Source organism: Phoxinus phoxinus (genome assembly GCF_949152265.1).
Source record: "Phoxinus phoxinus genome assembly, chromosome: 9".
Classification (NCBI taxonomy): domain Eukaryota; kingdom Metazoa; phylum Chordata; class Actinopteri; order Cypriniformes; family Leuciscidae; genus Phoxinus; species Phoxinus phoxinus.
In genome coordinates this window covers 9603738-9620952 of record NC_136884.1, presented here as the reverse complement: position 1 = coordinate 9620952, position 17215 = coordinate 9603738, and the positions used below count along the sequence as shown (strand labels likewise).

Here is a 17215-nt window from a genome sequence, read left to right as displayed (position 1 = left end):
AAGAACGTCTCATCGCCATCCAAGATAAAAAGTAGACAGATTCTTGCCGAAATACTGACTCTGTGATAATGATTATAGCCACAGTTAAATTAAAGTAATTCAAGTAATAATAATTTGTAGTAAAGGAACAACCATTGAAGTCGGCTGTTGCAATTTCTTAATGTAATAACTTTACTGAAACTAATATTTCTGGTACCATGCATATTTTGTTTTATTTTGTGATAGTTTTTTGTTGTTGTGAATTAATCCTTTAGCAACATTGCATGCCATAGTCTAAAGTTGAAATGAATCTCAGTTGTCTGTTATTTTATTAGTTGTATAGGCCTAAAATGATTTGAATTTATCTTATTTTATTATGTCATTGTACTGAAACGTTGGCAATATTACATGCAAAATTATGCCATTGACAACTTGAAAATGATAAAGAGGTAGATAGAGACCAATAGAGAAAGAGAGGGAGAGAGCGCGCGGGCGTGAGTGCGGGTGGGTGAGAGAGCGCGCGAGTGCTCCCTCTGGTCAGTCGGGCAGGTCCAGATGAGTCCTGTGTGTCCTCATCCATCAGCTGTGGGGACTTTTGCTTCAGCGATTTTCCTTCAAAACTCACACAGGTATCAGTGAGCATTCAGACTTCACGCGCACCTGGCGGTTGATCTGAAGCTCAGCCTACTACAGGGCGTGGAAAAGCCGGGAATTGTTTTCGACGCTGGATTCATCGCCCATAGTTCTTCGGATTTCCCTAACAAAGTGTACTGCCTCCCCGGCTTTTTTTCTAAGGAATACTGCTTTTTTCTACTAGCTTTAGTGATCTATTTGGGAGACGAATAATGTAAATCTTTCCTCGCGATTGGTCTTAACAGTTTTAACAGATATCTTGATCTGCCTTCGCGAGTTGTTTCTCCAGAAAGGTGAGTGTTGAACTTTCTGTTTGTTTCAACTGTATGGTTTACATTTCTCAGTCGCGCGTGTTTGTAAACGTTTAAAACAACGTCTGTTCACTTTATTTCTTTGAGTCTCGCGCGTACTTATGGCTTTAACTGTCGTTACGTTTGGGAAATTCTTGTTAATTAAATCAGAAGATTTATGTCATTAAAAGTGGATTCACAGTCACCGCGTTTGAAGCTTTGTAACACTTACAACTGAAACATCGAGTCTCATTCACATGCAACTTTGTAGCGTATTGTTTCGGTTTTACGTTGATTGTTTAAATATGTAAATAAGCGATAAAGCACTCTCTGGCGTCGGGAGAATGTGGAAAGATATGCGACGTCGATTAGCCTATGTTCCTTACAAAAAGTACCATTGTAGGCTACTGATAGCTATTCTTTACCATAGTGTTTACGTGTATTCCAGGGTACTTCCAAGAATACCATGGTACTATCTGGGTTACTGGGTACTATTGTCCAAAACACCATAGCAGTACCACGGTATCCAGAAAAAACATGACAGGCTATGCTTATACTTACATGTCAAAAACATAGTACCATGATACTTTTCTTAGGTGCCACAATTTGGCTTCTATGCACTCGTTTTTTGCCTTCAAATCTTCGAGGTTTTAAAGAAACAAGATTCATTTGGTGGATTTTCACATATTTGCATGTTGTTGCTCGTCTAACACAAACTGCTCTCATTTACTCATCCTGTTGGCTTTTTGTAGCCGGATGTTTGTTCGTGTAACACTGTGCTGATGCCTGATGTTTGACACATGTTTTCTTAATAGTGGATCTGACACATTCCCACCTAAGATGCTCTTTAGTAATGTGAAACCAGGTTTAATGATGGGATATTTAGTGCTACATGGTGTTTGATTGGCCGTGAACCATTTGTCACAAGCCGAAGAAAGCACATCTATCTCTGTTCCTGTCGTCATCATCTGAAGAGTTTCACTTACCTTCATTTCATTTTCTCCTGGCTTGTTTATTCCCCCAATTACACCCAGCTCTCATATTATACAAGCTGTTGTGATAAAATCAACTGTAATGAGGTAATCAAATTTCCCTTTGCTCTGTAATTGGATGGCTGCGTTGCTGTTTGTATTGCAGTGAAGTTCATTGCTGACAATGTTACTCAACTGATCACTTTGAATGTTTATTTATGAGTTAAAGGCGTATTATGGTAAAGAGTTGGTCATCTGCTGAACCTTTTACTTGTTCAAGTCCAAGTGTACAGTGGTGGTGTACAGGTGTACAACTTGAAAAGCTCACCTGGATGGTTATTCCAGATTGACTCTCAATCTCAATCTTTGACATTGACGACATCTAATAGACACAATGTGTCTGGGAAATATCTGCATTCTGTGTGCTTAATCCTTATTTATAAAAACGCATCCCAACCACAATCCCTACTAGCTCTTATAATATAAAGAGCAGAAGTGTTTTTGATTTCATTCATTTCAGAAGGCTTGCATGAATGTGATTACTGTTATTAGTGGACTATTAGCTCCATTAAGGGTGGTTATTAACAATTCACATTTGCATGCCATAAGACTTGTTCATCTTCAAAACATAAAAGAAGATTTTTTTAATGAAATCTGAGAGATTTCTGTCCCTCCATTGAAAGTATTCACCCAAAACTCTGACGGTTCAAAACGTTCTTCATCAGACGACTTGGATTAAACCGCTTGATTCATATGCATTTATTTTGCGATCTCTTTATGAACGTTTTGAAGTGTTCCCGAATTTTGGGTGAATAGACTTTCAATCGGCTTGTTAAGTCCGACATCACGCGTCACTGTTTCAGATGCCAAAAGCAAACTACTGAAAAATCATAATCCTAACCTTTATCTCCATACTGAAAGCCCAGATGGCCAGACAGTGATTTATCTTTTATAAATCGTTAAAATATTGGTGTCCGTGAGACCAGAGACTCAAGCGTGCACTGTGAATTTATAAAAGCTTAGCATAAAAGTGCACTATGAATACATATAGCTCATGGCTGTTGAGATGGTATTCTCACTTGAGTGGAGGCTTGGACCTGGAAACGGTATTCTGTTTCCTGGAACACAGTATTCACGACTTAACAAGTGGAAGGAGGGACAGAAATCTCTGATTTCATAAAAAAAAAAAAAAAAATTCATTTGTGTTCTGAAGATGAACAAAGTCTTATGGGGTTTGAGCAACATGAAGGTGAATAAATAATAACAGATTTAAATACTATGTGGACATATTTTAGAAACGTGAAACCCAATTTGCCCTAATTATTATATAAATAAGTTGTCAATTTTTAAAGTAATTTGAATATACATAAACGGGCGCACAACTTTATTTGGATTCTTCCGTCTGAGAAGGATCCTGTAGCTTGAGTGATTCAGAGCAGGAAGTCATTCGGCCCCCTCAAGGTCAAAGATCAATGGTCAAAAACAGAGAGCGTGGAGAGAGAGAGAGAGTGCTCTTTTTACCCCTCTTTCTTCCTCCATTCTTCTTCTCTTATGAGCAATGACTGTGTTTATTTGTGTTTCTTGTCAAGGAACAAGCACGCAGTACACAGTGGCCTCATTCATGCACTTCCTGAGGACTTTGTGTGTTGGTATTTGTTCATGTTGGCCATAAAACATGGAGCTGGCTTCTGTGAGTCTTGATTAAAGAATCACGATAATCATGTGAAACCCTCATCTTCCTGTTTCGAGTCACTGACTTGTCTCGAAAGGTCCTTTGGACTGCGATATCAGTGTTGATTGTTATGAGAGTGATAGTGCTGAATAATTGTCATTAAAGATAGGCGAAGCTGCTGACAGTGCGTACAGTATGTTGCTGTGTTTGTGGTTTCATTGTCCTTGTTCGTACATCTTCGCGGGGCCTCCTGGATATCTGTGGTCTGGATGTTCTCACTTCATGAGCAACCCACTCAATTATGAGCTAATCATAAAGGCTTTTTTTCTGGTGGTGATTTATGATTGTCAAGAGCACATTTGGTGCTGGAATAGTAAGAATAGAACTGTTTCTGCATGGTTAGGTACGTTTAATGTTGTTTATATAAATATAATTATGTAACTCCAATGTATTAATTTTCTCTTGCGCTGTGGACATGTTTTGTATAATATAAAATAAGTTTAGACATTATGCTAAAATGGATCTCAGAACAGGGATTGTTCACCTAAAAATAAATGTCATTTTATTCACCCTCATGTTGTTTTCAAACCTGAATGACTTCCATGGAACTTCAGAAAAATTTGAAGGATGTAGTTGTTCAAAAGCACCATAATGTATCATAATAGTGGTCCATATGACTTCTGAAGCCATACTTTGGATTTTGAGTCAGTGTGTTGATCTTGAGAATCCGTTCAGTCTGATTCAGGCTGGTTTTGAACTGGATCAACCAATACATAAAAAAGGTGTGACTCATAAGAATGATTCATTCATAAACTCTGTCAAAAGACTTGGAATATATTGCACAAATCATACAAACTGCTTTTATGGTACTTTAATGTTATTTTTTGTGTTTAACATCCCTAGTCCTCATTTACTGTCTTATTAAACATACTGTATTGGTCAGGTTGTTCTTAAAAAAAAAAGATGACAATTTTCATTTTGGGGTGAACTATCCCTTTAAGGTTTTTTTTTTTTTTTTTTTTTTTTTTTTCTTCACACAGATAATCTATAATCTTAATTCCCAGTGGGCTGTTAACTGCTGTGATGGGATCATTAGCTCAGTTGAACTTGAGAAATGGATCAGTTTGATTCATGAACGGATCATTTAGGCTGGTTTTGAGAACTGTCTGGATCAACCAATTCTTTAAAAAGATTTGACTCAGAAGAGCGATTCATTCATGAACTCTCATAAAGGCTGATGTCAAGGCTTAAGAAGACATCTACAATGTTATATTCTAACCGTTTTTTTTTTCCTCCAGAATATTCCATAAAATTCAGCTTTTGTGTTGCACAGAATAAAGAAAGTAAAGAGCAAAAGGGGGTGAGCTAATAATTACAGTTTTCATTTGGAATTGAATTGATTCTTTATTTTCATGGACATTTGTCTTTGGCCCATGTAGGCTACATATATTATTTCAACATATAAAAGCGCAATATGCACGTAATAATAAAAGTTTGGTGGTGAACTATGCCTTTGAGGTCAGCTAACCTTTCTAGGCCAGTATGCCCCTGAAAATCCTTCCGCAGGTTGTCCTTCTCTGTCAGCGTCTGCAATTGAAGAAAGCATCTTGTCAATCTGAGAAAATCACTTCAGCTCAGAGTCCTCATTTTCTGTGACGCTAATGGATTTCTATGGCCACTAATTTAGGCCTATGTCACACTAATGGATCTGCACTGGTAGATTGTGCTGAGAATAATGAAAAAGCGGCACAAAGGCCGATGCCTATCGAGAAGCCGCCACTTTGCCACAATGGATACAACCTCGCCCCCCCTCCCCCTCCAATCAGCTTTATTTAATACAGAATGTGACTTTCGGCATCATATTTAATTATTGGGAATGAGGTGGAGAGGAAGTGTTAGATAAAGACATGCCAGGGCATGTCCTAGAGCACACTCATTTGCTGACATCACCCTTCTTGTGCATTATCAGGGGACAAAGGTTATGTTTATTTCAGACTTCTGCCTGGACTGCCTGGTGTATTAATGTTTGTGATGAGAGATATCTTTTTGTTGGATCATTGGTTTTTTAAAAACTTTGTTTATATTCAGTCACATGCTTCAACAGTCATTGATTTGTGTATGGATAACCTCACAGGTGCTGTACCTTACTGAGAAGGCTTAGGCCTGCTTTTTTGAGAGTTATATATAAGAGCTGTTTCGCTCCGAGTTAGTGCTCAATCAATATGTTTTTTTTCAACAGCTGATACCTTGAGAGAAGGTAGCTGCATGGTGTAATGCTAATGCTAACATACAGTAGCAATTGTAACTAGAAATGTAAACGCAAAATCGATAATTTGCAGACATTCATGATTTTATTTAATTATTGGTCTTGGTCTTTGGGTTATCAGCTGATATTGGCATCATAGTTAATGCTTAAACTATTTAATAATGATTAATGTTAAATATAATAGATTTGTGATGCCTAAATTAACATTTGCCATTTTGAGTTTGGTTTCTAGTGTTTTATTTATTTAGACCGTATAGTATAGAATTTGTATTTTGGTAATTTATTGGTTAACGAAAAATGTCTGTTATGTTAAATTATGGTGCATCCCTAGCTGCAATTTTTACACTAGTATTTACTTAGATTATTTATTATTAATATTGACAAGGATGTTGGCAGGTTGACTGACTCATTTTTAGTGTTTTGTGTATTTATTTTGACAATAGAATATAGAATTGTAATAATTTAATTGCAGGGCATTGTAGGGTATCTCAAAATGTTCAAAAATATATTATCGTCTTGTTGACATTTTTACACTATTTACTCAATTTATTGTTTATTGTTAAGATTGACTGACTAGTTCTTAAATATTATCAGCTGTTTGATATCGATGACATTTTTAATTGTGGTCCTTTCCTAGCTTAAATTCAAAACAATTTACTCTGTATTAAAAGACTGTATTAAAAAAAAAGCTGATTTTTTTTTTTAATTGATGCATATTGGCTGATAAACTGGCCTGGCAGATAAATCAATTTACAGTGCTTGTGAAAGAATGGAATAAAAGGTTATTCAAGGTCACTATAGCTGATGTCTTAATTAGGACATTGTCTCATTCAACTTCATCCTAAAGTGAATTTTTAGACTACAAAGATTCCAGAATAGAAACAACTCATGATGTTTGGACTTTGTGTATATGTCAGTGTCATCAACACTTCTTCTGTTTTGTTTGTGCAAGTTCCTGACAAACTGGATCAGTATAGGCCTCCGTCCTCTGTACCATGACTCAATGAATAATAGGCATGTCAGCGCTGCGTTTTTCGACCGTGCTTGTCATGTCCGTGGGTGTGACTTTAGTGCGTGTGCGATGGTGGGCATTGTCTCTAAATATAGTTGATCGTATTAATTAGTAACTTGGTATCAGCATCATGCCGAGAGCGATTGAGTGATTTGTCACAGTAATGTCTCTGGTGCATTTCGGGGTTCACGCGAGATAGGCCTCTCAGCTTTTAAACGGTTTGTTTAGAAACCTGTCACCAACCACAGATCCATTAGCTGCCCTTGCAGGCTGTTTTGGCAGGTGTGTACATTATCTGTCAGGCTGGGAAAAGTGTGTGTGTGTGTGTGGCCAAACACGTGGGTGGTGTCAAAGAGTGTGTGAGGTGAGATCACACTTCTTCTCCTGCATGTAAGTGACAGCTGTAAGTCTCCTGGGGACACACACATGATGCCACATCCCCCAATCTCCTACTGTGTCTCACAACACATATGGAGCCTCCCAGAAACCCGCAACCTCTGTCGCCCTGTCTGGCTGTCTCTTTTTCCGTAGCTAGCGTCTGACAAAAGCTCGTAATGAACTCAAGTGGTCATTAGGATGATTGATTGCTTCATTCATTCATCTACTCACCACCTTTATTATGTTAGAAATGGTATTTAGCATCATGACATGATGATCTGTTCCTCAAAAGGCCGTTTTTAATGTAATCACGATCGGCATTTAGGTTTATTGTTTGTTCGGGAATAAAATGACCAGCGTCTTTTACTCTGAATTCAGTTTGCAAGCTCTCTGGGGTCAGGTTACGCTTCTATGAACGCTAAATCTCTTTCAACCAGAAACATGAGGACTTTGACCCGGGTTTTACAACGTTACACAATCCTAACAAAAGTCCATTGACTGAGCAGTTATTGAACAAGGTGCTTGTCCTTACAGACTCGCTCTGTGTTCTGACTGTTTAAAGAGGCTTCCAAGATTGAAACTATTGCTGTTTTGAAGACCCTCCAACTGAGTTCTCCCTTCCAGCTTGCTTTTTATTCAGTGTCCTGAAAAAACAAAAACAAGAGCATGGTCTACTCCCTGCTTGCCAGGAGACAGAGAGAGCGAGAGAGGTGGCAACATCTATTCATCTCTGCCCTAATGTCAGTCAAGTGCTTCTCATTTGCAGAACTTCAAAGCAGACGCTGCTTTTCTGCATTTAGCTCCATCTAATTTGGATGATGAATGCACTTGCGTAACGGTGCGACTTGATGAACCGCGCAGGAACTCAACAGGAGCCGCAGCCGTGCAAAAATGGCATGCACGGTTTATATAAACCCATCGCATTGAGTCATGTAGGTCTAAATCTTGAATACACAAAAACACTTGGAACCGTCCCATGGTCTTCAGCCCTGGCCAAAAACGAGGCCCATGTGAAATGACATATGGCTGATTCATGCGGTCTTTGTATAAAAGGCTGGCTTTTCCAGTTTTATAAAATAATTTTTAACATTGTCAGATGAATTTGTGCTATTTCATGTGTTATGGCTTCAGAAAGGTAACAGAATTGATAGTGTACAGTTTAATTTGATCCTACAAGTGGTTCTTAGAGAATATGATGATGATATTTCTTCAGATATCCCCTTTATCAGATGCTAACTATACAAATCTTCCTGTCTATCTTCATAATTTTTTTCCCCATGAAATTAGTGTAGTTGTATGGTTTAGCGACCCAATGACCTCTTTTGAATATGTTTATTTGTCCACCTACTGCTGTATTTAGTGTCTTTTTGCTTTTTTTTTCAGGTTGATTTTTTTCATGAAACAGCTGCTTAAAAGACCTACCTACTAGTCGGCCTTTTGTGTCTGTGAGATGTACCGGTGAATTGCTCCTCGATAACATTGACACAGCGGGAATTAATTCCTTCATGGGCATCAGCGGTGGTGCCGTTAATCCTCAAACAGTCCAATTTCCTCACACTGAGCTTTAATTTTAATTATCATCTTTAAAATACTGCTAATATTTTGTCCTGCTGCGCTGTGCCAGTAGCCCTGAGCTGTAGGATATTTCCTCTTCCCTTTTTTCCCGGGATCAGTAATATTAATTACGGAGACAGCCTGCTTCCGGGGGCTTAAGGCATGATGATCTGTGTGTGTATTGAAAAGATTTCATAAGTTTGCATTCTTTGTCCTGTTGACTATGAGAGACGCTTAGAACCACAAGCATGTTGCGGGCATGGAATGTTGGGATTAGTGTTTGTTTAAATGTGTGTTCTTACATGTTTATCATTGGGAATGTGGAGGAAGAAGGGAAGTTGAATAACAACTGGAGTCGAAGGTCATTTAAACATCAACTGTCAAATCATGACGTATTGAGGAGGTGGAGTCACAGCAGGCCTGATTGTCATGGTCACAGATTATTTTATCACTGTATGCTGACAGAAGGGAAACTCCCACCTAGATTTCTGCCTAGAATGCCTCACTTCGGAAGTTCTGGAAGTTTAGGAAAGAAACTGACGCAGTAATACCTGTCCCAGTAGTCACTGTTTAGCAGTGAGTCATAGGACTGTCATCTGCCTGATTGGGATCTCGTAAACCAAAGGTGCAGTCTTTAAGAATGACAGCTAGTGTTCGAAATAGGTACTGCAGTCCAAATAAAAAATGTCGGAGATCGTTCCCCCCCTTCCTCAGACTCGACGCTCATGCAACAGGAATGAGCGCAATTGACAATGTAAGCTGAGGAGACTTACAGTACATACTTATGTAAGTTGATGAGTTGATTTATCCGTGTTTTAATAGGCTCTCGTTCATAGAGATTTTTAGATGGATACCGAGGCTTTTTAGGGTGGGTAGAATCTGCCATCTCTGACCCAGTTTGTTTGCTTGCTGCAATACGCTGTGTTTCCTGCCATCTGTCATCCCGGGGTGTCAAAATACTATTGGAGGAACTGGCAGTGGGCGAGGTCACACAGACCAAAACAAAACCAAAACAAAAACAGACATTCCAACACGGAACGCACTTTTCAAAGTAAAATAACTGGCTGTAGAAGTGTTTTTCAGAGAAACGATGTGAACTCGGCATGTTTCCTAAATATCTGCAAACATATTATGGTATTTTTATGCTTTAGTAGAGTGAAAAATTTACATACAGCACCTTTAATGATAAGGATGGCTTCTTTAAGACCAACTAGCTAGTCGTTGCAAAAAGCAATCAACTAGCCAATATCAAAATATGTTGTATTACATAACCCTTACTTTGAAGCTTCATTGATTGTCTATAAACTTTGTCGATTTTTAAAGGGACTGAGAGAGAGAGACAGAGTGCTGCTAACTTGGGAAGTGAACGACCTGTTAACTTATTGACCTTCACTTGCCTCCAGTTGCATTTAATGGGCAGTAAATCACCTGGTTCTTTCTGCAGAGTGACCTAGCACTGGTTATGGACTTCCCAGAGTGTGTGATAAGTATGTGCTACAGTGTTCATTTTGACAAATCAATGCAGCACGCGCACATAGAGCGGTTATGCACAGGTCAGAGATGATAATGCATGAGACAAAGTTCTATATAATATAGCTATGGTAGTGTTGAGTGGTTTCTTACTGGCCAAGTCTTGATGGCTCTGTTCTCTCAGCACACAAATCCAGTTTGCTTTACATACGATCTTTGGATTGACTGAATGCCCAGTAATTTTGCAAGTGATGAAATCTTTTCATTGTTCGTGTAATTAATATCTGATGTACTTTCATTAGTTGCTATGCAGCAACTCAGGGGTTTTTGTTCGATGTTACATACTACTGGGAAAAACAGTTCTTGAATTTTCTGGAATTCTGGAATTCCTCATTCCAAAAAACTATAAAAATAAATTGGATTTCAAACAACATATGAATGTAGTTTGCATCCGGTTTCTGTGCTCTTAAAAAAATGCAATGGTTTAGAAAAATATATTCTGCCTGAACAAAATATGATATCCCTGTTTTTAGATATGGTTAATTAAACAAGTAATAGTACACACCTTCTCAACAAGCCACTTGATTGTGTATTGTATAATTGTACAATTCATGTTTGAGGCACAAATGGTTCAGGGTGAGTTGCGTTCCTAAGTTTAATATTTGGGTTTGAGGTTCTTCAAATCCCTAACCCCAAGTATGAGTAATATTAGTAGTGATGCGTTTATGTTTGAACTGAATCTACTCTGGCATTTCCAAGTTGAGCTTGGTGGGAAAATTCATCCTTAACACACACACACTGTTTTTTTCCATTGGCTTCAGTGATAGGCTGAACAGATAATGTAGAGTGTCCACATATGTCTGTGTGAGAAAGAGAAATATGAGTATACGCGTAAAATGGAGATTTAACCAATTTCACGTATGGATTCTCATACATAAACAGCCTAATTTTGTTCTGTGAATGTGTTCTGTGTATGTTTGTGTGTGTCGGAGTCTGTTTCAGCTCATGAGCTTAATTTCCTGTGCGCTGGCTTACTGCCCGCCTGATGTTGGCTGCATGCCTTTCTATTTCCTTTTCTTCCTCTCCCTCTCTTCTGCTCTGTCTTTCCCTTTCTCTTTCTCTTTGCTTAGTTCCAGCTCTGACCACAGCTTTCCCAGAATTCCCTGACAGTGTCCCAGCGTTCATCAAAGTGGCCCACTGCATCAGTCTCTAGCTGTTAAACAGAAACAAATGTCACAGTGCTGCTCTCGGAGGCCTGACCTCATCTCTTCCTTCATGCATTGCACACAGACCAAAAGATGAGATTCTGTTTGACTGACTTATTTAGCAAAAGCACAGCAATGTTGTGGCCTGTAAAGTTCATTACAGATTATTTAAAAAGCTTAAGATAGCAATTTTCTATAGTTTTCTTCCTTATCAGTGTTTTCTTCATAGTACAGTACAGTACAGTACGTACCTCACGCCACTTGTGGGGTAAAACACTTTGCTAGTTTTGGCTGCTCTCTCGATCTTGCTTTCAGGATATTTTACCAAAGCCAACTATGGTTGCAAGTTCCGTCATTATGAACCAAATTTAACGAAACTTGCAACCATAGTTGGCGAATGGTGCTTTTGAGTAACGTGTAAACTGTAGCTCATAATGCTTCATGGTTAAAGAAACTGTGGCTGGTTTTCTCTATCAATAATAAAAAGAGATGGAAGTTTGTTAAAGTTAGTTAGATTGTCAGTATTTTTCATAACTAGTTTCCATATAAATCCAAGCTATCTTTGTTTTCCACACGCACAGCAAATATCTTTTTGAATGGGGAATGGCTAAAATCTCTATCTTTTTGTCAGGATTGATTTAGTAATATATTTCAAATCAGCAATAGGTTAATTCAATCATATTGGGTTTTGGCTAGTTTTTCACACTGTTCTAGCTAATACGCTAGTGCATTTAAGTGTAAACAAACCGGCGAGGCCTCTATCATAAGAGATTGGCTCTTTTAACTGAAAGGTCGCATTTTCACATTAATTGTTATGGTTTCTATCAAATAGAAACAAGTTGTCCGCCTTGTTTGTAGGCTGCTGTTTCCAATAATAGCATATCTGGTTTAATGGAACATTTTATGAATGCTCTATGAAGAATGAGATTGGTTACCATCACAGTAACACAAGAATGCATGTTCAACTTGTAAACAGGACCTGTTGTCTCCATTAGCATTACATTCACATCTTCACGCAAAGTGTTTCTGTCTTTAAAGTACTCACTAGTTGGAATGCCCCATGTTTCCCAACCCCCTCTCTTGTTCTCGCTCTGCTGTCTTTCTTCTCAGCATGCTGTCTCAGTGAGCCATACAGAGCTGACTGTAAATTCCTCAGTTTAATATATGTAATTAGTCCTACTCGGTTGCAAAGTCCAAGTAATGGAAAGTACCTTACGGAGAAACATGCCCGAGTGTTCTTGTGTCAGGTTTTGCTTTCATTTTTTGACATCATAACAGTTTGACGATGCATTTACTGTGACCTGGGATCAGGGCCAGAAGATCTAATGCATCTCTCATGTCCTGAGCCGCCTTTAGGAGAGACATCCCTCAGATGTCAAACAAACCTCAACAGCTACTGGCGATACAACAAGCTACGCTATCGCCTGCGCACGCGCTTGAACAGACAAACAAACCACGAGATAGTGAGCTGGTTTGCTTTGCAGCGCCATTCCTCCTTTCCGCCTGGCCATTGCCTAAGCGTTTGAACGACCTCTGGAACATCGACTCTTATCAGGCAGCGGCCGCTGTGCATTCCACCGAGATAAGAGCTCCAGCCGGCTTCTGTCAACATGAAGTGCAAGCGAGTGTGTCCGCGATCACTTCTTTTTGTTTGCAGCGTGGCCTAGTTAACCTTCCTGTGAAACAAATGCGCCGGCCACTGTGTTTCTCTCTTCGTCTCCAAGGAAAGGACTGATGGGAGATTATCATAAGGAGTGTTTCAGTGCAACTCGGGCACAGATCGGGAATTATGCATGAGGGTCGGCACACCAGTTGCCCTCTCAGCCAGTTTTAATCAATTATAGAGCCACACTGTGTGTGTGTGTGCGTGTTGTGAATTGTCCGACAGACAGAGCACCCCATGCTCTCTTGGGACTCACAGATACTCTTGCTTCTCAGATTGGATACTGGCATAGCCCCCATTGCTCTTTCATAACCTTTCTGTCTTGTGATCAATAATGTAATTCAGTGTGTTTGGTATGAGTCTGGATCCAATCTGACCTGCTCCGCCCAGCTTAACATGATTCTTCTGTGGTGTCCTTGAGCCATGATGCGTGTGTGTGTATATATGTGTGTGGGTGGAATAGAGTGGAATTGGGAGAACGAGAGCAGGGCGAACTCTCATTAATACTTGAGTTGTAGGTGGTAATAGTCGCAGGCTTGTGAAATGGCAAACCATGTAAGGGAGGGACAATCACCCATAACATAAAGGCTTGGATATTCTTAATGCATTTTCCATTAGCTTGGGTGGTGTGCAGACACAGAAAATGTTGTTGGTGGGGAGGGGTTGAAAAGGTGCAATTTGTTTTGACCCAATAGCTCACTAAATGCATTAATTTTTTTCTTATTATTATTTTAAGAAATTTTGTTTCAAACGCATGCCACATTCTTAGAAATGTGTTTTTTGTATTCATATAAGTTTTATAAATGTATTTCTTATTTAACTTTCATTCCATTTTCAGGAAAAGTTCAAATGTAATGATTAAATGTAATGTGTAACTATCAACTAAAAAACAATAACATAATTATTACGTAGTTATGACATCTAGAATAAATGTTAGTGTACACATCTTAATCATTATTTTAGGTTTAATTATTATTTGTTTAAGTGTTAAGTTAAAAGTATTTTCATATCATGAATTATAAATAAATATTAAGCATTGAATGCAGTTTTTCGAATGAATATTTTTCTAAGAAATTTCTTAGAAGGTTTTTGCCAAAATACACGAAGTATTTTATTATATTAACGAGGGAAGAAGAAGGTTTTCAAGTCATTGTATGAATGAAGAATTGACTAGATCTACAAAAAAAGTTTTGAGGGAAGATTGCAGAAGACAGATACTTTTTATTTATTTTTATATATATAAATTTGTACCATTGAATCGTTTGCAATATGATCAAGAATATATATTTAGGAAGAATCTCTCAGAGGGAACTTATTGTTTAATAGGAATGTTGTTCCAGGAATAACAAAAAAGTTGATCCAGGAACATGTTCTACTTACCTCTACTGTTTGGTTTTATTTGAAGCTAGTGTGCAGTGCATTGCATTGTGGGTGGAGAAAGACTATGCAGCCTCACCATCTCTGCTTCTCATGTTCTCACACTGTGACATAAGTAATATGCAGTTAGTCTCAACTTTATTAGCTCAGAGTGTCTGAGCCAGAGTCTCCATCTCTAGAATTGCTGAGATAAGAGCATCTGCAGGTATGAGGTGTGTGTGTGTGTGTTTGGAGGACGAGAGGGCTGAAGTGATTAGAGGCTGATGTACCCTGTCTGTTCCATTATACACACTGACCACACACACACACACACACACACACACACACACACACACACACACACACACACACACACACACACACACACACACACACACACACACACACACACACACACACACACACACACACACACACACACACACACACACAATCAATTCTCCTCACACAAACTGGAGCCTTAACCGGATTTGTGATGATGGTGTCTGTCTCATCACACCACGGAGCAGCATTTTCTCCGCTCGAGTTCTCTCCCCATGCCTTTCAAAAGCTTCATCATCGTCATCATCATCCACCTCCTCCGACCCATACCAGCATTTTGGTCAGACCTCTCAGAGATCAGTCTGCTGTAGCCGATGCTGTTTTAATAAGAAAGTTCTTGTTACCAATACCATTGATTTTATTTTATTTTTCTCCATTTTTAAGTAACCCGCTAGACCGTTTCTTCTTCTTCTCCAGACGTATTTAAATGTCTCCTGCACTCAATAAATTTCAATAAATTGTGTACCTGGAACCAGTGGGCAGTGAGATTAGACTCCACGCCTGTCAGAGCTGTCAGCTTTCAAACTTCTCCATTAGACCAGCAGTTATGGAACGAGAACGCTTCCATCTCCATGACAACTGTCTGTTCCGGAACTCTCAGCATGGTTCTGGCTCCGCCTCCCCCGGTCCGACAGGCTTGACCCTTCACCTCTCTGTCTCTTTTTGTTGCTTTGATGGTCACAATTGTGGTGTGTTCCTCCTGTAATTGCAGGGCTTGTCTTTTTCTATCCAAACGGAGCAGAAGGTTTTCTTATACACATCTGAGGAATGCGATCAGCTCGGATCACTCCCTCTTGCTATTGTGTATTCTGTGCGTACCAGTCCAGCTATGAAGAGGTACACAGACAGAGGTGTGTTTAGGGGCAGCGAACCTCTGCTGAATGGCGTGTGTTCACTGGCTGCATTCCACAGTTCCACTTGTCATTTCCTGTAATTATGCTTCTTTACAGAGTGGCTGCGTTTCACAGCTTTTAACTCTCCTCTCCGGTGTCATTGAAGCTTTATGTACTCAAACACGCACCTTCACAGACTCCATCTCACAGACTCCATCTCTCTCATTAAAGCCAGCCTGTTCCCTTTTATACATTCACACTCATGCACTTCAATCTTTTATGTTCAGTTATGAACTTGTTTTCCATTGTCTGACACTTACCACTTCCATTGTAAATTACCTTATTACCATTCAAAAGTAAGTCTTTTATGCTCGTCAAGGCTGCATTTATTTGATAAAAAATACAGGAAAGACTAATATTGTGAGATATTATTACAAGTTAAAAAATGACTTTTTTCTCTTTTAATATAAATTAAAATGTATTTTATTCCTGTGATGACAAATAAATATATATTAATGCTGAGCAACGAATAATCACGATTAATCGCATCCAAAATAAAAGTTTGTTTTTACATAATATATGTGTAATTATTTAGTATATATATGAAACATTTTTATGATATACTGTGTGTATATATATATATTTATACATAATTTATATGAACACATTTGAATAAATAAACTTTTTTTATTTTTTTAAACAAAAACTTTTATTTTGTATGCGATTAATCGTTGCCCAGCACTAATATATATATATGTGTGTGTGTGTGTGTATATATGTGTCAAATAAAAAGGCACCAAAATACCATCCCATGGTGACAATGGCAAAAATTGTCACCATATTTTTCTGCAGTGAATTTCTGGTGAAAAAGTGAATTTTACAGCATGGGCCCACTATTATTTTCTGTCTGTCTGTGTTGAATTCAAACGGCAGTCACAGTTTTGCACACTGCGGAAAGAGTTCTGTCTAAAAATGACTAACAGAACCGGCTGAACGGCACGCCACAAAAGTTGCTTTTGTCTACTCGACACGCTGCCAAATCCATCCGACATGCCTGACACTGGATTCTGTGTTATATTTCTATTATAAAACAGATTCTGTATAATACTTGTGCTTACATAGCAGATTATTGAAGGAAAAAAAAAAAAACTGTTGAGGGACTTGATATCAAGTACATGGTGTTCAGTTCTTGCCTGGACAGGCCGAAACCACAGAGCGTCTCGCTTAATGTCTGTCTTCTCATACCACAAAAAGCAATTCAATGTCTTTCTGGTTTATCTGTCAAAGTTGACATAAAACACAATGGCTAGGAAAAGAGTGAGGGCGTGCAACTGTTTAGTTCATACATAATTATAAAATAAATCTTTCACTCGGAGCACAATTCCATTTTATGAATTCAAAGTCTATCTTGGCACTGATGATCATGTTGAGAACGGACGAGCGCACGTAGACGAATCAACACGTGTGTGTGTTGGTGGCGGCAGACAGAGTGTGAGGTCTTAACCGTTCACCTGCAGCGCTAATCATGTATCACAATAACAAGATTCACCGCACACACACTCTTAAGAGGGGACGTGCTGAGCCCCGGCCC

At 38.8% G+C, this 17215-nt stretch overlaps 1 protein-coding gene across 2 annotated transcripts in view; it reads left to right on the top strand.

The window, feature by feature from the left end:
- The first annotated feature begins 518 nt into the window (after window positions 1–518).
- Window positions 519–17215, top strand: part of plxnb2a.1 (plexin b2a, tandem duplicate 1) — a 98833-nt gene continuing 82136 nt past the window's right edge. The window contains exon 1 of one of the 2 annotated variants that reach the window (XM_079622146.1): window positions 519–905. The gene's annotated coding sequence lies outside the window, so the exon portion shown is untranslated. The remainder of the gene's footprint in view (window positions 906–17215) is intronic. The other variant, XM_079622147.1, reaches the window with a different exon arrangement.